General features: G+C 41.5%; 1 protein-coding gene across 2 annotated transcripts in view; it reads left to right on the top strand.

Annotated features, from left to right (window-relative positions):
- The first annotated feature begins 194 nt into the window (after nucleotides 1-194).
- LOC126078173 (thiamine transporter 2-like) overlaps nucleotides 195-25,179 on the top strand; it is a 38,011-nt gene continuing 13,026 nt past the window's right edge. The window contains exons 1-3 of one of the 2 annotated variants that reach the window (XM_049888373.1): nucleotides 195-388; nucleotides 3,928-4,031; nucleotides 4,316-4,448. The gene's annotated coding sequence lies outside the window, so the exon portion shown is untranslated. The remainder of the gene's footprint in view (nucleotides 389-3,927; nucleotides 4,032-4,315; nucleotides 4,449-25,179) is intronic. The other variant, XM_049888374.1, reaches the window with a different exon arrangement.

Raw genomic sequence — 25,179 nt, 5'->3', positions numbered from 1 at the left:
CTCTTAACCACTAAGCCACCAGGGTTTCGACCTTTCTCATAAGTTTTAGGAAAATACATGCATTTCTTGGAAAGGGCATAGTTATAAATAGAACAGATGACTGACGTGGGTTCAAGTCATCCTGCTCTCTCGACGCTGAGTATCAGCAAATCACTTCACATTGCTCATTGCAGACACACAGACTGTCCCACGGATCTCGGACTCCCGCCACCAGACGCGCTCATTGCACCCTGCGGGGCGGGGCCTCTGGGTCCGAGCCGGGCCGGCTCCTGCTCCCGCTCCCGCCGGGCTCCAGCGCCAGGATCCCCTGACAGTGGAGGGTGCTGGTCCCCGGGCTCCGTGACCCAGGGATGTGAGCAGTGTGGACAGCAGAGACGCCTTCCTGTAGGTAAGGCCGTCCGGGGAGATGAGCTAACTGGAGAAAAACCGCCATTCCTGGGGGCCGCCGGCTCTGCTCTCCCCCCTTCTCTTCACCAGTTTCGGGTGCTCGGGGCGGGTGGGTGCTGGGCTGCAGTGGGCCGGCCGGTTCCGATGGCCCGGCGACGTCCCGGCCCGGGGCAGGAGCGTGGCCACACCCCTCGTGGTGCAGTGGCTGCGCTCCCGCGAGCCCCAGGCTGGGATTCGCCCACGTGGGCTTGGATGTCACCCTGTGTTCAGCCATCTGGGAAAACCGAGTGAAAAAACCTACAATCCGGGACAAGGGCTAGCACCCCTGGTTACACCGGTATTTACAGATTTTTACTGAGGAGAGACCTAAGCATAGAATGCCCTATTCTTATCCAAGGACAACTAAAAGGTCCTGGTGAGGAAGAGAAAGGGGACTTTGCCTCCCGGTGGAGGAAATTATTCTGAATACGGGGACTCGGTGAAGGACTGCTTTAACTGAAACTAAAAGAAAACACAACCCTACCTGACAATAGCCTTGCTAGAAAGGTTACCTAATTCACCGAATACCATGTATAACATCTATTTCACAAGTCATTGCCATTGCTGTTAATGCTCAGTAGGTTTAAACTTGAGGTTTGAAGCCAAAAAAACACCAACCCAGTGCCGTCCAAGTTTCAAGAGGATGAAGGAAATAATGTTTTCTAAAAATATTCTCACCTAAAGGGTTTTGCTCTTAATAATACCAGACCATGCTGGAGTCTCCTAAGGCAGGAGTGGTTTATTCATTTAGGCACATATTTTGAATAAACCAAAATGTACCTGTCCAAGTATGTTTTTCTTCAGATTGTCTTAGCAACAGCAGAAATTAACAAAAGTATTAATTTCATTCAGTCATTATTGGTTGTTGGGTAATTGTAAATGCAATTCAAGAGTAAATACGCAAAGATGCTTTTATTTGGAAACCCTGGTGGCCTAGTGGTTAAGAGCTATGGCTGCTAACCAAAAGGCTGGCAGTTCGAATCCACCAGTCCCTACTTGGAAACTATGGGACAGTTCTCTGTCCTATAGGGTCCCTATGAGTCAGAATAGACTTGATGGCAATGGGGTTTTTGGTTTTGCTCTCAGCAGTTTAAGTGAAATTTGTCATTGGGTACCTTTCTGAAATGACTGGGTTATGAGTCCCCAACTATGTTAATTTTGGTGGAACTTGGCACGTGCACTTGCAATAAGGGGGATGGGAAGAAAGTTTTGTGGAGCGTGGTTTGCATTGGTGCAAACCCACCCAGCAGTGCTGCAGAAGGAAGGCCTGGTGATCTGCTTCTGTAGAAAATTACAGCCAAGAAGACCCCATAGAGCTCAGTTCTGCTCTAAGACATGGAGTCACCAGGAGTCACAATCGATGCCATGGCCATGGAGCTGGTTTGGGGATTTGGGGTTTTCATTACATGCCAAGAACCAGCTTGGGCATGTCCTGAGATTATCCACATTTTAAAAGGAGCTTTGGAAAGGTCAAGTGCACGTCCCAGGTCCACAAGCAGGGATAGATCCAGGAGAACGCAGGGCTTCAGACACCAAAGCTGTGCCCTTTCCACTAGACCACACCGGACACGGCAAACCCAAGCCTGGAAAGAAAACGAGGAAATTAACCTAAGGCTGGGAAGGTCTACCATGAGATACCAAAATATTAAAGCTGGTTCTGAAATTTAACACTTTTAGCGAGTCATTTAGATTCAGAGGGATAAATCAGAAGTTATTTGACTAGGCAAGAGGTAGGATGGAGGGTAACTAGTGTTAACATTTTCAAAAAAGGGTAAAGTCGTGATGATTGTGTGAAAATGAGCGTGTGTTAAAGAATTGAATTCACTCATTAATGGAAACTGGTAATGCTGTTACAACCAGATTAAAGGAGAATCCAAAGAACGGGCATATTTAAAGGTCAAGAATGTTGAAACGGACATGCAAATGGAGGCAAAATTGGTTCTTCCCTGGGGAGGGGGGAGGGAAAAGGGTTGTCCCTCCACTGGATAGAGTTATTTGCATGTCTATCGAAGAATTATTTGGCATTTCCATCAAACAGAAAACCCCGCTGCCACCAATCAATTCCTGCTCATGGCATCCCCAGGTGTTGGAGTAGAACTGTTCCATAGTTTTCTGGACTGTCACCTTTACGGAAGCAGGTCAGCAGACTTTTCTTCCACGGAGCTGCCTGTGAGTTCTAACTGCCTACTATTCGGTTAGCAGCGGATCACAAACCACTTGCAGTTACCTACAATTTACAGAGTTGTAAAATAGCTCAAACAATGGTTTTTCTATGAAGCACAAGTTTTTCCCTACCCCGGTGCATTTCTGTGGCTGGAACTCGGCCTGGACTTGGTCCGTGGTGACTGAAATTCTCTTTAAGCTGTCTGCCAGTTTTATGGTTTAGTAATGCGTATTGGTCCTGATGCGCCTAAGATTAGATCTCACCACAAGCATACAGAGTTAACATAGGCTGGGAGGGCATAATCAATTCTCAGCACAACGCCTTAGATGCACATAAAAAGGCATGCATGATACCGCACATTGATAAAATGGGACCTGAGATGTGTATTTTACGGATCGGTACATCCACTCTTGGTCTTTGACATGACTTAAAAAAACCCGTTGCCGTCTATCCCAACTCATAGCCACCTTATAGGATGAAGTAGAACTGCCCCATAGTTTCCAAGGAGGGGCTGGTGGATTCGAACTGCCGACTGTTTGGTTAGCAGCCATAGCACTTAACCACTACACCACCAGGGTTTCTTTGACCTGATTTAGGAAATAATATTGAAGTCATTGTTCCCTTTCCTTGAGCACAGAGAATGTGACCTTGGGCTCACAAGGACTCACAAGGCCCTGAGGTATAAAGACAAGAGCTAGGATAATCTTGGAAAATATCTTTTAGGGAACTTTTCGCATAAGTCAGAACAGAAGAGATTTTCCACTCTTACCTTTTTCTATCAGCATTTAGTGAATAGAAATTTGTTGGGCCAATGAAGACCCTCCTGACTGTCTTCACTGAAGCCTGTACTAATGATTGTTGAGAAAGACCATTCAAAATGTAGGATCACAGTTTCTAGCCAAACTGTGAAAAGGTGAAGCTTTCAGCGGTTTTGCCCATTTCGTAATGTTAATATATACTGATGACTCTGTACCGTGCCTTGCTCTTGGACAGACATGTCTGTGGCAGTGTGCTTGTCTGTTTTCCCATTCTTGCCTATTCTGTAATATTCTCTGGACTCGGGCAGACATGGCTGTGGCAACATGCTTGTTCATTTTCCCATTCTTGCCTATTCTCTGATGTTCTCTGGACTCTGGGCTCAGACAGACACGGCTGTAGCAGCATGCTTGTCTGTTTTCCCATTCTCGTTTGTTCTGTAATATTTCCTTGAACTCAGGCAGACATTAGCTCTGGCAGCACACTTGTCCACTTCTCAGCTTTGGCCTTTTTTAATATATGCTGAATAACACTTTCTTTTTGTTTTACTAAACTTGGTGATGTTTTTTACCCTACAACAGACCAAAAGCGAGCATATTCTATGCTGCGTACTTAATATTTGAGCCTAGCTCATACCCTTGAACTTGCGTGCAGTATTTCATTTCATCGGAGGCTCCCTGTGGAGGTAAGAGGCTGCAGCGGGGGGCTGACATAATGTGTGGGTGACAGGCTACTTCTAACTCTGTGGTTTCTGAGATTCCAAGCCACTAAGCACAAAATTCTAAATTGGATTCCTTTGATAATAGCCTTCAGAGGAAGGTGCTTTTGTTCTGTTTACCTCCCTAATCGGTTGTGTTTCAGAAAGATATGAATCTGAGTGTCTTTATTTTTTTTTTTTTAATGGGATTACAAAAGAGGGTGCCTGCGGAAGGGATGGGCTTCGGTGTATAAAACCATTGCTCTTGACAGCTAGGTCCTAAAGGAGGTGGATGAGAGATACCCAGCTGAGAAGGGATTTGTGATTGAAGGAGCAAAAGTTCAATTTCAAGGCAGGAAGCCCAGGACCTGGCTCTACAGAAGAATAAACTCAGAGCAGGAACAGGTAAGCCAAGCATCTGGTCAACTCCCTGACTCGCTGGCAGCCAGTAAAGGAAGAGAGACAGAAAAGAGTAGGGCCAGGTTAGCTCGAGGGCATGAGGATCCTGTCTGGTGTAGTACATTATATGGGGTCAGGTTTGTTGACCTGCCCTAGTTTTGAATTACGGACATAGTCACCATTCTAGATTTTCCTGGCATGGACCCAATTTCAAAGAACCTGCCTTGCTTTCAGATTAAATAATAGAGCCTTTGCCCTGATGCGGAATTTGGGAAAACCGCAGCCATTGCACCAGTAATTAAAGTCCAGGGCTTTGGAGAGATGTGTGTACACATAAGATGCTTTGGGGAAGGAGGGTAGGCCTTACTTTTTTTAAAAAATTAGGTATAATTTACATACACTAAAACCAAACCCGTTGCCGTCAAGTCAATCCTGACTCATAGCGACCCTATAGAACAGAGTAGAACTGCCCCATAGAGTTTCCAAGGAGCACCTGGCAGACTCGAACTGCCAACCTCTTGGTTAAGCAGCCATAGCACTTAACCACTACACCACCAGGGTTTCCTTACATACAATACGAAGTATAAATCTGAAATGAAGAGTTTGAGTGTATTATAATTGTATTGTTGTTGTTGTTGTTGTTAGGTGCTGTCGAGTCAGTTCTGACTCATAGTGACCCTATGCACAACAGAACGAAACACTGCCCGGTCCTGAGCCCCCCTTACAATCGTTGTTGTATATCACCATGTCACTATATCTGATCAAGTTATAGGATATTTACACAGGAATTTCCCACCCGCCCCCACCTCAGAGGCGACGTCTGTCCTGATTTCTGTCAGTGTGAATTAGTTGGGCTTGCTCTCTGACTTGGTATCAAGGGACTCATACAGTATATTCTTTTGTGTCTAAATTCTTTCATACACACAAAAAACCAAACCAAACCCGTTGCCGTCGAGTCAATTCTGACTGAGACTCATTTGTTTTTTTGCACGTATCGACGGTTTGCTCCCTTTTCTCGAGTCATCTTTATCGAGGTGTAGTTTACCTTTAATGAAATTCACAGAGTGGAGCGTATGGTAAGTGAGTTTTGCCAAATGTATAGACGTGTGTAACCACAGCGACAGTCGAGATACATAGCATTTCATCACTCTAGAAAGTTCACTTGTTCCCTCCCTCATCCCTACAATCAGGCAATCACTGATCTAATTTCTTTCACTATAAACTAATTTTGCTTGTTTAAAAAAAAAAAAAAAAACAGTTGCCCTGGAGTCAGTTCTGACTCACCATGTGTGTCAGAGGAGACCTGGGCTCCGCAGTGTTTTCAATGGCGGATTTTCTTTTTTTCCAAAGTAAATCCCAGGGCTTTCTTCTGAGGCAACTACTCTGGGTGGACTTGAACCTATAACGTTTTTCAGTTAGCAGCCATTGCTTGTTCTAGGACTTAATATATAAATTGAATTATACATTTTTGTGTCTGGACTCTTTGGCACAACAATGTTTTTCAAATGCACTTGACTTGTTAAATATGTCAATAGTTAACTCCTTTTACTTGCTGTTTAGCACTCCTTTTCGTCAGTATACCATATTGCTTACCCATCCCTCACTTAACAGACATTTCCATTGCTTCCCACTTTTTGGAAACACTGGTAGAGTAGTGGTTAAGTGCTACGGCTGCTAACCAAAGGGTAGGCAGTTTGAATCCGCCAGGCGCTCCTTGGAAACTCTATGGGGCAGTTCTACTCTGTCCTATAGGGTCGCTATGAGTCAAAATCGACTCGACGGCACTGGGTTTAGTTTGGGTTTTGGGTCCCACTTTTCACTATTATGAATAAACTGGCTGTGAACTTTCTCATATGGTTTGCCAAACAGTTTTCCAAAGAGGCTGTACCAGTTTACATTCCCACAAGCAATGTATGAGGATTCAGTTGCTCAGCAACTCGAAAGGTTCGATAGGAACCTTAGGGGTCCTGAATTTATGTTAATGGGGGAAGGGCAACTCACAAAACAAGGGTGAGAATGGTTGCACGCCTAGAAAAATGTAGTCAAGGTCACTAAATTGTACATGTAGAAACTGCTGAATTGGTCTATGTTTTGCTGTGTACATTCTCAACAATGAAATAAATAAAATTAAAAAAAAAGAGAGAGAGAGATTCACTTGCTCTACAACTTTGCCCTCGTTCTGCAATGGTTAAGCACTCAGCAGGAGAAAAGCCTGGTGATCTGTCCTTGTAAAGACTGATGTTGTGTGCCACCAAGTCTATCCTGACTCATAGTGATCTTATGGAGCAGAGTAGAACTACCAATTCTTTCTGCTGTGGAGCAGCTGGTGGATTCGAACTGAAGACATTTCAATTAGCAGCCAGGTACATAACCACTGCACCACCAGGGCTCCTCCTTTAAGATTCAAAAAACCAAACCCTTTGCCACTGAGTCAATTCTGACTCATAGCAACCCCATAGGACAGAGTAGAAGGGCCCCATGAGATTTCCAAGGAGCAACTGGTAGATTTGAACTGCCAGCTTTTATGGTTAGCAGCCAAGCTCCTGAGCGCTATACCACCAGGGTTCTTCCTGAAAGATTACAGCCTTGGAAACCCTATGAGGCAGTTCTACTGTGTCCGTTAGGGTCGCTATGAGTCAGAATCGACTCTGTGGTGCACAACAACCTTGCCAACTTTTGCTATGTCAACCTTTCTTTTTTTTTTTTTATTGGTGAAAGTTTACAGTGCAAATTAGTTTTTCATTCAAAAATTTTATACACAAATTGTTTTGTGACATTAGTTGCAGTTGCTCCACTGTGTCAGCACCCTCCCTCTTTCCCTTGTCACCCTGGGTTCTCGGTCTCCATTCATCCAGTTTTCCTGTCCCTTCCTGCCTTCTCCTCTTGGCTTTTGGGCAGGTGTGGCCCTTTTAGTCTCATACACTTGATTGAACTAAGACACATGTTCCTCACATGTGTTGTTTTTTGTTTTATAAGCCTGTCTAATCCTTGGCTGAAAGGTGGACTTCTGGAATGGTTTCAGCTCTGAGATAGGAGGGTGTCTGGGGGCCATAGTCTCAGGGGTATGTCAGTGTTTCTGAGCTCAGCCATTTCTTTGTTCGTTCTTTTTAATTTTTTTTATTATACTTTACGTGAATGTTTACAGAGCAAACTAGCTTCTCATTAAAAAATTAATACTCATATTGTTTCGTGATATTGGTTGCCAACCCCACAACATGTCAACACTCTCCTCTTCTCCATCTTGGTTTCCCCATTACCAGGTTCCCTGTCCCCTCCTGCCTTCTTGTCCTTGCCTCTGGCCTGGTGTGCTCCTCTAGTCTCATTTTGTTTTGTGGGCCTGACTAAGCTTTGGCTGAAAGGTGAACTTCAGAAGTGAATTCCTTACTGAACTAAAATGGTGTCCAAGGGCCATACTGTTGGGGTTTCTCCAGTCTCTGTCAGACCTGTAAGTCTGGTCTTCTTTTTTTTTTTTTTTTTTGAGTTAGAAATTTGTTCTACGTTTTTCTCCAGCTCTGTCGAGGACCCTCTAATCTGATCCCTGTCAGGGCAGTTGGTGGTGGTAGCTGGGCGCCATCTAGTTGTGTTGGATTCAGTCTGGTGGAGGCTGTGGTTGTTGGGGTCCATTAGTCCTTTGGACTAATCTTTCCCTTGTGTCTTTAGTTTTCTTCATTCTCCCTTGCTGTCGACGGGGTGAGACCAGTGGAGTATCTCAGATGGCCAATCACAAGCTTTTAAGACCCTAGACTCTACTCACCAAAGTAGAATGTAAGACATTTTCTTTATAAACTATATTATGCCAATTGAGCTAGATGTTCCCCGAGACCATGGTTCCCACAGCCCTCAGCCCAGCAATTTGGTTCCTCAGGGAGTTTGGATGTGTCTGTGGAGCTTTCATGACCTTGCCTTGTACAAGTTGTACTGACTTCCCCAGTACTGTGTACTGTCTTAACCTTCACCAAAGTTACCACTTACCTATTGTTATTTAGTGTTTTACCTTCCCCACCACTCCCCTCCCTTGTAACCATCAAAGATTTGATTTTGCGTGTAAATCTTTTCATGGGTTTTTATAGCAGTGGCCTTATACGATATTTGTCCTTTTTGATTGACTTATTTCACTCAGCATAATGCCTTCCAGATTCATCCATGCTGTGAGATGCTTCACAGATGCATTACTGTTCTTCATCGTTGCATAGTATTCCACTGTGTCTATGTACTGTAGTTTGTTTATCCATTCATCTGTTGATTGGCATCTAGGTTGTTTCCATCTTTTTGTGATTGTGAATAATGCTACAGCAAACATGGGTGTGCATGCGTTGTCTATTCGTGTGACGACTGTTCTCTAGGATATAGTCCTAGGAGTGGGATTGCTGTATCATATGGTATTTCTATTTCTAGCTTTTTAAGGAAGAGCCATATCATTTTTCAAAATGGGTGTAAAATTTTGCATTCCCACCAGCAGTGCATAGCGTTCCAATCTCCCCAAAACCTCTCCAACATTTGTTATGTTCTGTTTTTTTGATTCCTGCAAGTAACGCCAGGGTAAGATGGTATCTCATTGTGGTTTTGATTTGTATTTCTCTAATGGCTATCGTAATCTATGGATTACACCTCAACATAAAGAAAACAAAAATCCTCACAACTGGACCAATGAGCAACATCATGATAAACAGAGAAAAGATTGAAGTTGTCCAGGATTTCATTTTACTTGGATCCACAATCAACAGCCATGGAAGTGGCAGTCAAGAAATCAAAAGATGCATTGCGTTAGGCACATCTGCTGCAAAAGACCTCTTTAAAGTGTAGAAAAGCAAAGATGTCACCTTGGAAATTAAGTTGTGCCTGACCCAAGCTATGGTGTTTTCAATTGCCTCACATGCATGTGAAACCTGGACTATGAAGAAGGAAGACTGAAGAAGAATTGACACCTTTGAATTGTGCTGTTGGCAAAGAATATTGAATATTGGCCTGCCGAAAAAAGGAACAAATCTGTCTTGGAAGAAGTACAACCAGAATGCTCCTTAGAGGCAAGGATGGCAAGACTACGTCTCACATAGTTGGGACACGTTATCAGGAGGGATTAGTCCTTGGAGAAGGACATCATGCTTGGTAAAGTCAGGGTCAGGGAAAAAGAGGAAGATCCTCAATGAGACAGATTGACACAGTGGCTGCAACAATGGGCTCGAGCATAACGATTGTGAGGATGGCAGAGGACTGGGCAGTGTTTTGTTCTGCTGTACATGGGGTTGCTATGAGTCGGAATTGACAGTACCTAACAACACCAATGGCTAGTGATCGTGAGCTTTTCCTCACGTGCCTGTTAGTCACTTGAATGCCTTCTTTGGTGAAGTGTCTGTTCATTTCCTTTGTTCATTTTTTAATTTATTTGTCTTTTTGTTGTAGAGGTGTTGGATTTTCCTGTAGATTTTAGAGATTAGACCTTTGTCTGATTTGTCACAGCCAAAAAGTTTTTTCCCAGTCTATAGGTTCTCTTTTTACTCTTTTGGTGAAGTTTTTTGATGAGCATAACAGTCTAATTTTTAGAAGATACAGTTATCTAGCTTGTCTTCTGGAGTGTGTGTTGTTAGTTATGGTTCGTATCCTGTTCATGCTGTATATTAGGGCCTCTAGCATTGATCTTATTTTTTCTTCTATGATATTATAGTTCTGGGTTTTATATGTAGGCCTTTGATTCATTTTTAATTAGTTTTTGTGTACGGTGTGAGGTTTGGGTCCTTTTTCTTTTTTTTTGCAGATGGACATCTAATTCTGCCAGCACCATTTGTTAAAAAGACTGTCTTTTCCCCACTTGAAGGACTTCAGGTCTTTGTCAAAATCAGTTGACTGTAGGTGAATGAATTTCCATCTGGGTTCTCAATATTGTTCCATTGGTCAATGTATCCGTCATTGTACCAGTACCAGGCTGTTTTGAGTACTGTAGCTGTATAGTAGGTTCTAAGGTCACGTAGTGCCAGTCCTCCTACTTTATTCTTCTTCAATAGTGCTTTACTTATCTGGGGCTTCTTCCCTTTCCATGTAAAGTTAATGATTAGCTTTTCCATCCCTTGAAAAAATGCTGTTGATATTTAGATCGTGATTGCATTTCATTTATAGATTGCTTTGTGTAGAATTGACATTTTCATAATATTGAGTCTACTTATCCATGAGCTTGGCATGCCTTTCCATTTATGTAGATCTCTTTTGGCTTCTTGCAGTAGTGTTTTGTAGTTTTCTTTGTGTGGGTCTTTTACATCCCTGGTTAGAGTTATTCTTAAGTATTAATTTTTTTAGGGTCTATTATAAATGGTATTGTTTTCCTGATTTCCTCATCCTTTTTACCAGTGTATAGGAATCCAACTGGTATTTGTATGTTGACCTTATATTCTACTACTCTGCTGAATCTTTCTATTAGTTCCAATAATTTTCTTGTGAAGTCTTTTGGGTTTTCAATGTATAGTATCATATCATCCGCAAATAGGGACAATTTTACTTCTTCCTTACCAATGTGGACACCCTTTATTTCTTTTTCTTGCCTTATTGCTCTAGCTAGGACTTCCTGTACAATGTCAAATAGGAGTGGTGATAAAGGCCATCCTTGTCTTGTTCATGTTCTCAAGGGGAATGATGTTTTTGGCCTCTCTCTGTTAAGAACGATGTTGATTGTTGATTTTGTATAGATGCCCTTTATTATGTTAAGGAATTTCCCTTCTATACGGTCATGGATTGAATTATATCCTCCAAAAAATATGTATATCGATTTGTCTGGGCCATGATTCCCAGTATTGTGTGATTTTCCTATATGTTGTAAATCCCGCCTCTATGATGTTAATGAGGAAGGATGGGCAGCAGTTGCGTTAATGAGGTAGGACTCAATCTACAAGCCTGGATTGTGTCTTGAGGCAGTTTCTTGAGGTATAAAAGAAAGAAGCCAGCAGAGAGACAGGGGGACCTTCTACCACCAAGAAAGAAACACCAGGAGCAGATTGCATCCTTAAGACCCAGGATTCCTGCGCAGAGAAGCTCCTAGTCCAGGGGAAGGTTGACGAGAAAGACCTTCCTCCAGAGCCAACAGAGAGAGACAGTCTTCCCCTGGAGCTGACACCCTGAATTTGGTCTTTTAGCCTACTTTACTGTAAGAAAATAAACTTGTCTTTGTTAAGGCCATCCATTTGTGGTATTTCTGTTATAGCAGCACTAGATAACTAAGACATATACCTATTTTACTGAGAGTTTATCAGGAATGGGTGTTGGACTTTGTCTAATGTCTTTTCTGTGTTAATTGAGATGATCATGTAATTCTTTTATTTATGTGGTAGCTTATGTTGATTGATTTTCTAATATTGAACTATCCTTGCTGTCTTAGCCATCTAGTGCTGCCATAACAGTAATATCACAAGTGGATGCCTTTAACAAAGAGAAATTTGTTTCTTCACAGTAAAGTAGGCTAAGTCCAAATTCATGGCATCAGCTCCAGGGGAGGCTTTTTCTGTCGACCCTTTTTTTTTGGAAATAGGTCTTTGTTCTCAATCTTCCCATGGTCAAGGAGCTTCTCAGGCGCAGGGACCCCAGTTCCAAAGGATGTACTCTGCTCCTGTTACTAGTTTCTTGGTGGTATGAGGTCCCCAACTCTGTGCTTACTTCCCTTTCATCTCTTGAGGTAAAATTAGAACCACAAAATGAAGGACAACCACACAATACTGGGAATCATGGCCTAACCAAGTTGATATACATATTTTGGGGGGACATAATTCAATCCATGACACTTGCATACCTGGTATGAATCCCGCTTGGTCGTGGAATTTTTTTGATATGATGCTGAATTCTATTGGTTAGAATTTTGTTGAGAATTTTTGTACCTATACTCTTGAGAGATTTTGGCCTGTAATTTTCTTTTCGTGTGGTGTCTTTGTCTGGTTTGGGCATCAGGGTTATGCTGGCTTCGTAGAATGAATTTGGAAGTATTCCTTCCTTTTCTATGTTCTGAAATAGTTTGAGTAGTACTGGTGTAAACTCTTCTCTAAATTGAGACAGATAGGGTTAACTGGTGGCTGAACAAAAGAGCTCTTAAAAGATTACCATCTAGAAGTTGGGTAAACAGGAACCCACCCTGTCAACGTGAGATAAGATTGAAACAACCCATGAATTACTATCTCCTTCTTAGTGTTTTTCAAGTCCTCTGCTCCTTTACAGGCTCTGTATGTGCAGAAGAACAAAGTGTGACCACTGTTTAACCTTCCTTAGCCCTCAGAAGATGGTGATGTAGTGCCGAAGATCAAGTGTGCTTGTGCTATATCCCATATAATAAGTGATGCCAAGGGCTGCCGAGAGGACTCCATCTTCAATATCAGCGGGTTCCATCTTAGATTCCACATGCACATGCAACCTAATTAGCATACGCTGTCATTCTGAGAAGTACCTGCCCATATTCATTACTCTATTGTCTCCACCAAACCCATATAAGCCCTAGCCTTGCTTCGCTTTTTGAGTCAGTCTTTTAGAGCGGCTTGGATTCCCACTGACTCCTTTTGCTTGGCTCAAGCAAAATAAAGCTTGCTGAAGATAAAGTTTGTCTTTCGCGTGTATTCTTACCCGGGAAAAGGCAAAGACCCTTTGTGTCAGATTGGCAGTTGGTAACAGAATGTTTGGTAGAATTCTCCAGTGAAGCCATCTGGGCCAGGATTTTTTTTGGTTGAGAGGTTTTTTTTTATTACCTTTTCAATTTCTTCTCTTGTTATGGGTCTGTTCAGTTTTTCAACATCAGTTTGTGTTAGTTTTGGTGGGTAGTGTTTCTAGAAATGTGTCCATTTCCTCTAGGTTTTCAAATTTGTTGGAGTATGGTTTTTCAGAATACTCTGTTATGATCCTTTTTATTTTAGTTTGGGTCTGTTGTAGTGTCCCACATTTCAGTTCCTATTTGGGTTATTTGTGTCCTCTCCTGTTTTTCTTTTGTCAACTTGGCAATGGTTTGTCAATTTTGTTGATCCTTTCAAAGAACCAACTTTTGTTGATTCTTTCTGTTGTTTTTCTATTCTGTTTCATTTATTTCTGCTCTGATCTTTATTATATCCTTTCTTTTGTTGGCTGTAGGCTTCCTTTGCTGTTCTCTTTCTATTTGTTCACGTTGTATAGCTAATGTTTTGATTTTGTCCCTTTCTTCTTTTTTGATGTGTGCATCTATTGCTGTAGATTGACATTTGAGCACTGCTTTTGTTGTGTCCCAAAGGTTTTGGTATGATGTGTTTTCATTCTCATTTGATTCTAGGAATTTTTTATTTCATCTTTAATTTCTTCTACTCAGTGGTTTTTAAGCAGCGTGTTGTTCAGTTTCCGTGTATTTGACTTTTTTTCCTTGCTCTTCCCGTTGTTAATTTCTGCTTTGTTGGTGTTGTGGTCAGAGAAGATACTTTGTATTATCTCAGTGTTTTGGATTTTGTTGAGGGTTGCTTTGTGGCCTAAGATGTGATCTATCCTGGGGAACATTCCATGTGTGTTGGAAAAGAATGTGTATGTTGCAGCTATTGGGTGGAGTGTTCTATATATTTCTATGAGGTCAAGTTGGCTGATTGTGGTCTTTAGATCTTCTGTATCTCTGTTGAGTATCTTTCTAGATGTTCTGTCCTTTACCGAGAGTGATGTGTTGAAGTTTCCTACTATTACTGTGGAACCGTCAATTTCTCCTTTCAATACTGTTAGAGTTTGATTTATGTATTTTGAAGACATGTCATTGGGTGTGTGGATATTTACTATGGTTATGTATTCATGATGGATTGTCCCTTTAGTCACTATATAATGCCCTTGTCTTTTATGACAGATTTTGTTTTGAAGTCTATTTTATCTGAGATTGGTATTACCACTCCTCTTCTTTTTTGGTAGCTGTTTGCTCGATATATTTTTTTCCATCCTTTGATTATTAATAAATTTATGTCTTTGTTTCTGAGGTGTGTCTCTTGCAGACAGCATATTGATGGATCCTGTTTTTTTAATCCATTCTGTCACTCCCTCTTTATGGGTGCATTTAGGCCATATACATTCAGTGTAATTATTGATAGGTGTGAGTTTATTGCTGTCATTTTGTAGTGCTTTTTGTGTGTGTGTGTGTGTGGTGCTGATGTTGTCTTTGTTCCTCTTACTCTCCTGTGCTGAATTTCTTTTATTTGTGGATTTTTGTCTGTTTGTTTCTTTTCTTTTTGTAGGTTTTGTGTTTACTGAGGCTTTATGTTTTTCTTCTTTATTTTGATGAGTAGGTTTGTTAACTTTCTTTGTGGTTACCTTGAGATTTTTCTTTATCTTCCTAAGTTTGAACCAGTCTATTATTACTTGATATTGCCTTGACTTCCTCTTCATTTGAAAGTTGTATACCTACACTGTTTATTCTCTCTTTTATTGTTCTGATGTTTTTGTAGTTTACAAATTCACCTCTCTGATTCCCTGTTGTAAATCTTTTGGTTTTGATTTATCCTTGAAAGTTCATTACCTAGGTTGGTATCTGGCTGATGCAGTCTTGCATCCTAGATTCAGGCTGTCATCTGATGTTGTTGGCTCCCTAACTGAAGGACTCCTTTTAATAATTCTTATAAGTTTAGTTTGGTTTTTATATATTCCCTTAATTCTGTTTATCTGGAAATGTCCTAATTTCACCATCATATTGAGCAAGAGTTTTGCAGGATATATTATTCTTGGTTGGCAATTTTTTTTCTTTCAAGGCTTTATATATTTCACCCCATTGCCTTCTTGCCTGCATGGTTTCTGCTGAGTAATCAAAGTTTAGTCATTGTTTCTCTCTATGTGACTCTTCATTTTTCTTGAGTTGCTCTCAGGATTCCTTCTTTGCCTTTGGTTTTAGAAAGTGTGATTATGATAATGCCTTAGTGATTTTCTTTTGGGGTCTATCCTATATGGGGTTCTTTGAGCTTCTTGGATGGTCAGCATTTCATCTTTCATATTAGAGAAGTCTTCTGTCAGCAAATATTCAATAATCCACTCTGTGTTTTCCATTTTCTTCTCCTGCTCTGGAATTCCGATCACTAGCAAATTTTTGCTTTTGATTTTATTCCACATTGTTCTCAGGGTTTCTTTATTTTTCTTCATTCTTTTGCTGATTTTTCCTCAAACAAAATTGTATCCAAGTATTTGTCTTCAGTTTCGCTGATCCTGTCTTCCATTGTTTCAAACATGCTCCTCAAACCTTCTCTGACACTGTCCATTTCTGAAATGTTGTTGTTTATCTTTTGGATTTCTAATTGTTGTTTTTATATGGTTTCTAATTGTGAATTTATTTTGACATTTTGTTCTGGTATTATTTTCCTGAATTCTTCAATTGTTTTGTCTGTCTTTTCCATGATTTTGTCTGTATTTTCCATGATTTTGTCTATTTCTTCATCATTTTGTCTGCTTTTTCCTTCATGTCTTGGTTAGCCCTGAATATTAGAGATTTGAATTCCCCATCAGGTAGTTCCAGTGCCTTTTCCTCTACTGGAAGGTCATCTGGTATTTTATTTTGATGCCTACTGGAACTGCCCTGTCCTTTTGTGTGTGTATATATATATATATGTTTTGATATTGTCTACTCTGTTTGGAACAGTCAGTAATTATTGTTTATTGATTGTAGATTTGTTTGTCTCATCCTGTTTTTTTGTTTTAGTTGTTTATGTCTGATCAGGCAAGCTGGGCATTCTTTGTTGTTTGCTGCGTTCACCTTCTTGTCCAACAGACGAGACCAGTTGCTCAGCTATAGTGCAAGAGGGCAGGTCCAGCAGAGGGGGAGAGGCTGGGATGGGTTGTTTGTCGCACATACTGGGGCCAACAAGGCAGGTCTGAGTGTCAGTGCAGGGTGGGTTCCAGTAGACCTTGCCTGTGGTGCTCAGGGGCGTGTTGCACAGTGCACATAGGCAGGAGTAAGGGGAGAGATTGTGATCTGTGGAGCTAAGTGGGTGTGAGAAAGAAGAGAAAGAGAGAAACAGGAGCCAAAAATAAACAAACAAATAAATAAAACTGCTGAGGGAGCCTGCCATTAGAGTGGCACAGACCTGGGAAAGCCATGTGCCAGTGGCTTTCTAGCAGGGAAATGAAGCACAGCCCATCAAAAAGGGACAGGTATGGCACATGCAGCTAGGTGGGTGGAAGGAAAGGAGAGAGAGATAAGAAACTAGATTTTTAAAAAAAGCGCACACAGCCAAGTGGTCAGGAGAAAGGAATGGAAGGAATGTAGACAGAGACAAGAAACTGAGAAAAAAAAAAAAAAAGATTCCAGGTGGTTTGGAGGAAGGAAAGGAAGAGAGAAACAAGAAACTGAGAGAAAAAAAAAAAAAATGCCCCAAGGGATCCCACCAGAAGCAGGTCCCTAGCTGAGAGGCTTTGCATAACCCCTTAAGAAAGAGTGGAGATAGCACATAGTGTCAGGTGTTCAGGAGAAGGGTATGGAAGGAAGGTAGAAAGAGACAAGAAGCCAAGAAGAGAAAGGGGGGGGGGGGGGAATGTTGTGGTGCTGCAGATTGGAGAAGTGGCTCCCCAGCCAGGCAGCACTGCATAGCCCATCTAGGAGGAGCAGAGAAGGCACATGGTGCCAGGTGTTCAAGAGAAAAGAATGGTAGAGAGAGACAAGAAACCAAAAAAAAAAGAAGAAAAAATCCCCAAGGGAGCCCACTGGCTTGGCAGCACAGACCAGAGAGGTGGCTCCCAACCCCAGCAGTGTTGCACAGCCTGTCTAGAAGGAGCAGGGATGGCACACAGCACCAGGTATTCAGGAGACAGGAAAAGAAGGAAGAGGGAAGAGCAATGAGAAACAAAGAAAAACAGAAAGGAAAAAAAAATGCCCCCAGGGAGCTCACCAGTGTGGTCCTGTGGACTGCGGAAGTGGTTCCCCAGCCGATCGGTGCTTCATAGCCTGTCAAGAAGGAGAGGAGGTGGCACATAGAGCCAGGTGCTCTAGAGAAAATAAAAGACAGACGTGAGAGAGAGAAAAGAAGCCAAAAGCAGCTGAAAAAAGCAACAAGAGCAACAAAAAAAATGGCACTTAAGGAGCCAGCTGGTATGGGCGAAGTAAATCCAAGCAGCAAGGAGCCAGCGCCTGCTTCCCTGACCAAGCAACCGAGCCCTGCCAGACAGCAGTGGAGGCCAAGCAAGGGGAGGAAGGGTGAGGGGTGGGAAAGCGTGTATTGCTGTTACCGGGTGCTCTGTCTCCTGCTGGGAGTTCCATGAAGCTGTCTTCCTGTACAACCCTGTCTGCCGTTCTTGGTGGCTGAGTCCAAGGTGGTGAGTCTTCACCGTGTTAGCTGATAGGGGACCCTCACTCTGAATCTCTCTTCACTCTGTTCACCGTCAGTTTCTTAGTCCATTCGGTGCTTAGTTGAGTTCTTTATCCCATCATTTGATGCTTGGGGTTCGAGGATTGATGTTTGTCTCTGTTTTACTTAGTTTTTCGGGTCTTTGCTATGGAGGAGAGCATGGTGCTTCTGTCTACAGCACCATGTTGGCTCAAGCTCAGCCATTTCAGTGGTCGTGAAGTGTTGTATTATAGTTTTAATTTGCATTTCTGATAACTTATGTTGTTGAGTATGTTTGCATGTGATTTTGACCATTCCTATTTTAAGTCTGGCTTTTTCCTCCCACTTTCTTAATGGTGTTTCTTGGGGAGCAATAATATAAGATTTGATCTGATTGGTTTAATAAATTGACTTGAAAAAAGGTCAGGATTTTTTTCAAATCTTTAGTTTTATTTTTTTTTCAGTTTATCTTTTTTTTTTTTTTTTAAGGTTAATCCTTTTTGCCATTTCAGTGAAATATTTGCCAATCCCTAGGTCATGAAGACCTCCTATGTTTTCTTCTAAAAGCCTGTGGTTCTAGAGTTTATGTCAGGGTTGACTCATGGCAGCTAACACAACAGCAACCTGATTAACAGGGAGGAGTGGACAGGAACTGGGTGGAGACTGGAGATTACATATTTTTCCTCCTACATTACTGTTGGCGTTTGGGTTAATTCTAATTTTGGCGGCAGTATTTCTAAACAAGGATGGAAGAGGATTTGCTGTGATTCTTTCCACTGTCTTAGTCCCTTATCCTCCAGGCTCTCTGTTGTGGGAAGCCTTTACAAAACCAGGTTTGAGGAAGTTCTTTACTTTGACCAGGTTGTCTTGTCCCCTGCTGCAGGGAGGCACACCTCTGAAAGCTTTGTGTCACTGGGAGGAGAACTCCACCTTCTGTGGGCTAGGTGGGTAGGTGGGTATAGGGGCGAATATGGTGGTGGTAGAATTAGATCAACCAAGGCCCCTCCTTGGCTAGGAAATCTACCTAGACCTCAAGGAGGTAGGAAGCCCACCAGTGGAGATAAGATTTGTGTACTCATGTCTGCAATACTTACTTTTTTATAGTTGCTTATCATATGCAAATGGAAAATATGCTGAGAAATATCAGTAGCCATAGTTTTTATGTATACATATATACTTACAGACATCCTCCATACACAGTATATGGGTTAGGTAGTAGGACAGTGTCCACAGTGGTGTCCCTAGGGTTGGTGTCAGTACAGTAACTTATGGTGCCACCCTGCCTCATGGACCTCCTCCTGTACCAGATCATACAGAATTCTTTGTAATGTTTGTACACTCTTGTTACTCATAAATCATAAATCCTGCCTATCACTCCTTCTTTTCCTTTAATTACTACTTCATTCTCAAAAAAGTTAATGACAAAGATTCACAAACACTAATTACCACAATATCATAGCTAAAACACCAGAACATTTGACAAAGTTAACAACTGTAAAACCACCAGCAGAAATGAAAACAACAGCGCTCGCTTGTAGCGTGTGCAGACGAAACCACATGATTCAAAGCCTCTTTGTAATTGAGCAATAATGACAGCTCTGACCGGAGAACGCTAGAAAGTTCAAAAAATAAATTAGCCTGGAGTTTTAGCCTTGTAAGTATATTGATACTTGTAAGCTGGGCTTACAAAAAATGTTTTTGTTGTTGTAACTACAGGGATATTTTTAGAAAAAATAATAAATTCTGCTGAAACATGGCACAAAAATTTTATAGACAGTCATTTTGGCGTCACCCCTCTGACCATGTTGCCCAGTGCAGCCCACACCCCCTGCACCCTCCTAGTGACACCACTGACTGTCCATGTCTGAAATTTAGATAAACTGCAAATTGGCTTAAGCCCAACTCCATATGTGAACAATACATGAAAATTTGTATTGAATGTAATTCACAAAAAAATGCTGTAGTAGTAAAGGCTAAATTAAGGAAACACAGCAACTCGGAGGGCTCACCCCACTTCGGCAACAAGGATTTGTGAGTTCTAGCTCTACTTTGCAACTCACTCCAAATGGAATCTTAGCAACAAAGTATTTTTGTTTCCCATAAAAAAAAAAAAATAGCCTTCTTTTCTTCAGGCCACAGAATTATAATGACAAATGAATTTATCTTGGAATTAATATTAGAAAATTGGAGAGTTTCAGAGATGTTATAAAAAAGAAAATCAGATATATGCACATCCATGTTCATTGCAGCATTGTTCACAATAGCAAAAAGATGGAAACAACCTAGATGCCCATCAACAGATGAATGGATAAACAAACTATGGTACAAACACACAATGGAGTACTATGCAACCACAAAGAACAATGATGAATCTGTGAAGCATCTTAGAACATGGATGAATCTGGAGGGCATTATGCTGAGTGAAATAAGTCAACTACAAAAGGACAAATATTGTATGAGGCCACTGCCATAAAAAAAAACTCTTGAAAAGGTTTAAACACAAAAAGAAACAATCTTTGATGGTTAGAAGGAAGGGGAGGAGTGAGGATGGAAAAACACTAAATAGACAATGGATAAGTGGTAACTTTGCTGAAGGGTAAGACAGTACACAAAACTGGGGAAGCCAGAACAACTTGTACAAGGCAAGGTCATAGAAGCTCCATAGACACATCCAAACTCCCTGAGGGACCAAATTACTGGATGGAGGGCTGGGGACCTTGGTCTCAGGAAACATCTAGCTCAACTGGCATAACATAGTTTATAAAGAAATTGTTCTACATTCTACTTTGCTGAGTAGCATCTGGGGTCTTAAAAGCCTGTGAGCATCCATATAAGATACTCCACTGGCCTCACTTCCTCTGCAGCAAGGGCGAGTGAAGAAAACTAAAGACGCCAGGGAGAGATTAGTCCGAAGGACTAATGGGCCACAACTACCACAGCCTCCACCAGACTGAGTCCAGTATAATTAGATGGTGCCCGTCCACCATCACTGACTGCTCTGACAGGATCACAGTAGGGATCCTGGACAGAGCTGGAGAAAAATGGAGAACAAAATTCTAACTCGCAACAAAAGACCAGATTTACTCCCCTGACAGAGACTGGAGAAACCCTGAGACTACGGCCCCCGGAAGCCCTTTTAGCTCAATAATGAAGTCACTCCTGAGGTTCACCTTTTAGCTAAAGACAGGCCCATAAAATAAAATGAGACTAAAGGGGCACACCAGCCCAGGGGCAAGGTCTAGAAGGCAGGAGACGACAGGAAAGCTGATGATAGGGAACCCGAAGTCAAGAAAGGAGAGTGTTGACATGTCGTGGGGTTGTTAACCAATGTCCTAAAACAATATGTGTACTCCCTATTTAATGAGAAGCTAGTTTTTTCTGTAAACCTTCATCTAAAGTACAATTAAAAAAAAGAAAATCAGATAAACACTTATGATTGGCCTACCTCTTTTTTTGAGGCTATATCCATTTTTATAGAAAAGAATGCTAGACTGAAACCAGCTAGAAAGATTCTAAGGGTGTAGTTAAAGAACAAGATAAAAGTGGCATAAGAGGAAAAGGTCAATAAATCCAAAAAAACCAAACTGATTGCTGTCAAGTCAAGTTCCAACTCATAGTGACCCTATGAGACAGAGTAGAGCTGCCCTGTTGGGTTTCGTAGGCTGTAATCTTTATGGAAGCAGACTGCCACATCTTTCTCCTGAGGAAAAGCTGGTGGGTTCACTCCAACCTTTTGGTTAGCAGCTGAACACTTAACCACTGTGCCACCAGGGCTCCAAAAAGGTCAGTAGAATGTTAATATACGGAATAAAAGAGAAGAAAAAAAAATTGAACTCTAAAATCAAGAGACTAAAAACACATTGTTGTTGTTAGTTGCTGTCAAGTTGGCTCCAACTCATGGCAACGTTATGTATTATTACATGGTTGCCCAGCTCTGCACCATCTTCATGAAATTGGTATGTTTGAGCCCATTGTTGCCACTATTGTGAAGTGCCTTCCAATTTAGGAGACTCATTTCCCAGTACAATACCGGACAATATTCCGTTGTGATCCGTAAGGTTTTCATTGGCTAAATTTTAAGTAGATTGCCAGGCCTTTCTCCTTAGTCTGTTTTAGTCTGAAAGTTCCACTGAATCCTGTCTACCATAGGTGACAGGTATTTGATATACCAGTGGTACAGGTTCCAGAATCATAATAACACACCAGCCACTGCAGTATGACAACCGACAGGCAGGTGGTGGAAAATGTGTAAAGAAGTTGCTTAGAAAGAAATTTTCCCAAGGCAGGTGAAAACAAAAATATTGAAAAACTGTCCCAATCAAGTTTGATAGTAGTAGAAATACGAATCTTAAATTTTATAGGAGGCAAAGAAAAACCTATGAGCACCTTAAAATGAAGAGGATTAGCAAGGGATTTATCATCTTAAAAGCCTATCGCGCCCACATATCCTGAAGAAAGGCAAGCAGCAGTAAAATACGTGGCTTTCTAGAAGTGAGAGGTTTTGAGAAGTGGGAGGCTATGATAGAGGGCGTGCTACAGGGTCTCTGGTGGAAGAAAAAAAAAAAAAAAAAAGAGCTGTGGCTTTTTTCCTGAGATGAAAAAATGATGTGTACCAGCAAAAAGAAGGAATGTGACATTTCTATGAGTAGCCAAAGAAAATTGAGTGAGTTACCTCAAATGCAAAGGTAGTGGCTGTCCTTGGGGCTGCATTCAAGGTCACAGGCACTGACTGGGTGAGGTTGCTGCTGGGTAACACCAGCAATACACACCTCCATTTTCTCCCAAATGTTGCAACTGGGTCAGAGGCAGGCACGCTGGTCTGCCAGGTGGACAGAGCAGGAAGACTGCAACCTGCCTGGGGCCACCAAGGCTCAGAAGTGGAGCGGAAGCCAGAGCTCAGGGCTCATCTCCATCTGCTGCTGCTAGCTAGTGTGCTGTCTCTGTGCAAAATCTCTGCTCTGTCTCCAAGACCACCAAGGTAAACTGTGCGCTAGATTGAACTGCTACGATACCTGCTAGGATTATTTCGTTAATCTTGTTAATGTCTAGCGCCTTCTTCATTGAATGTTTCTAGTCAGGATACATTGATAGGCTGACTTTTGTTTGGAGAATGTTTTTCTTTTTCTTTTTAATCTACTGCCCACACAACGTTCTTGCACGTACCTTTTTAAAAATGGTGGTGGAGTCTGAGTAATATATGAAAATTACTGCAATAGGAGCAACTGGTAGTAGGATTATTGAGTTATTTGGAGAGCAGACAGGATGAAGGGGAAAGGTAAACATCTTGTTTTCATAAGTGTCAACTCAGAAAATCAACCCAATTCACCTTACCTCAGGTTAGAGGTGATGAAGTGAGTGGAAATTTAGAATATTGTTCATTTAGGAGGTGTCTTAATTACCTAGTGCTGCTGTGACAGAAATACCACAAGTGGGTAACTTTAAAGAACTGAACTTAATTTCTCATAGTTCTGGAGGCTAAAAGTCCAGCTCTGACTCATGGTGACCCCATGTGTGTCAGAATAGAACTGCGCTCCACAGGGTTTTCAGTGGCTGATTTTTGGGAAGTAAATCACCCAGCCTTTCTTCCCTGAGGCCCCTCTGGGTGGACTTGAACCTCCAACCTTTTGGTTAAAGTAAGGGTATTGTAATTTTTTTTTTCTATGCAGTGACAATAAGATCCTGTATTGGGTTATTTGTCTAGAGTTTGGGTGTCTTGCCATTCTTCCACATGAGGTTTCATTGTAGGGGGAGAAAGACTTTTAGTGGTCTTATACTCAAAAGACGGAGGAGAAATTAAATTGTTCCCCTGCCTTCTAATGTTGCAGAAGTAACTTGTCTTGTGGTCAGTTAAGTATGGAGCCTGATCTGTTAGGTTATGGGGATTTATATTGTTACTTAGACACATTTGGAGTTGTCTTATCCAGGGTTTTCAAAAGTATATCTAGAACAAGTATTAGAAAAATGGCACCTAGTACATATGTGTGTAGTTTTAGTCCATGTATTACAATTTCACTCCAACAAACACCAAAGGACAATCACACTTGTGTTGTTCTTGTATTTTGTCACCCCACAAATGCAAGTAGAAGCCTTAATAACTATATTAACCTAAGTGTGGGCTAATAGAAGTCCTCAGTTAAAAAACAAAAACAAAAAGCCATTGCCATTGAGTTGATTCTGACTCTTAGAGACCCTATAGGACAGAATAGAATTGCCCCATAGGATGTCCAAGGCTAATCTTTAGGGAAGCAGACTGTCAACTCTTTCTCCCTTAGAGTGGTTGGTGGGTTCAAACTGCCTGCTTTTCAGTTACTAGCCGAGAGCTTAGCAACTGTGCTGCCAGGGCCCCTTAAGTCCCTAATACTTATGTTAAAGAGTAAAGAAGAATAACTTCTGATTTTGTATATAAATTAAAGTGGCACTGTCCAATAGAAATAGAATGAGAATCACATGTGTAATTTTAAACTTTCTAATAGTCACATGAATGCATCAAATCTAATGACCAAAGACCAGACGAGTTGTGGAATTACATGAAGGACCTCATACGTGAAGAAAGCAAGAGATCATTAAAAAGACAGGAAAGAAAGAAAAGACTAAATTGGATGTCAGAAGAGACTCTAAAACTTGCTCTTGAGTGTAGAGTAGCTAAAGTGAAAAGAAGAAACAATGAATTAAAAGAGCTGAATGGAAGATTTCAAAGGGCAGCTTGAGAAGACAAAATATTTTAATGACATGTGCAAAGACCTGGAGTTAGAAAACCAAAAAGGAGCAACACACTCAGCATTTCTCAAACTGAAAGAACTGAAGAAAAAATTCAAGCCTTGAGTTGTAGCAGTGAAGGATTCTGTGGGCAAAATATCAAATGACACAGGAAGCATCAAAAGAAGATGGAAGGAATACACTAAGTCACTGTACCAAGAAGCATTGGTCGATAGTCATTTCAGGAATTAGCACATGATCAAGAACCGGTGGTACTGAAGGAAGAAGTCCAAGCTGGACTGAAGACGTTGGCAAAATACAAGTCTCTAGAAATTGATGGAATATCAATTGAGATGTTTCAAGCAGCAGCCAAGAAATCAAAGGACACATTGCATTGGGCAGATCTGCTGCAAAAGACCTCTTTAAAGTGTTAAAAAGCAAAGATGTGACTTTAAGGACTAAGGCACCTGACCCAAGCCGTGGTGTTTTCATTTGCCTCATATGCATGTGAAAGCTGGACAATGAATAAGGAAAACTGAAGAAGAATAGATGCCTTTGAATTATGGTGTTGGCAAAGAATATTGAATATACTATGGACTGCCAAAAGAAAGAACAAACCTGGCTTGGAAGAAGTGCAGCCAGAATGCTCCTTAGAAGCAAGAATGGCCAGATTTCATCTCCCATACTTTGGAAGTGTTATCACGAGGGATCAGTCCCTGGAGAAGGACATCATACTTGGTAAAGTGAGGGCCAACGAAAAAGAGGAAGGCCTTCAATGAGAT

Source organism: Elephas maximus, chromosome 6 (genome assembly GCF_024166365.1).
Source record: "Elephas maximus indicus isolate mEleMax1 chromosome 6, mEleMax1 primary haplotype, whole genome shotgun sequence".
Classification (NCBI taxonomy): Eukaryota; Metazoa; Chordata; class Mammalia; order Proboscidea; family Elephantidae; genus Elephas; species Elephas maximus.
This window is presented reverse-complemented; position numbering and strand designations above follow the sequence as displayed.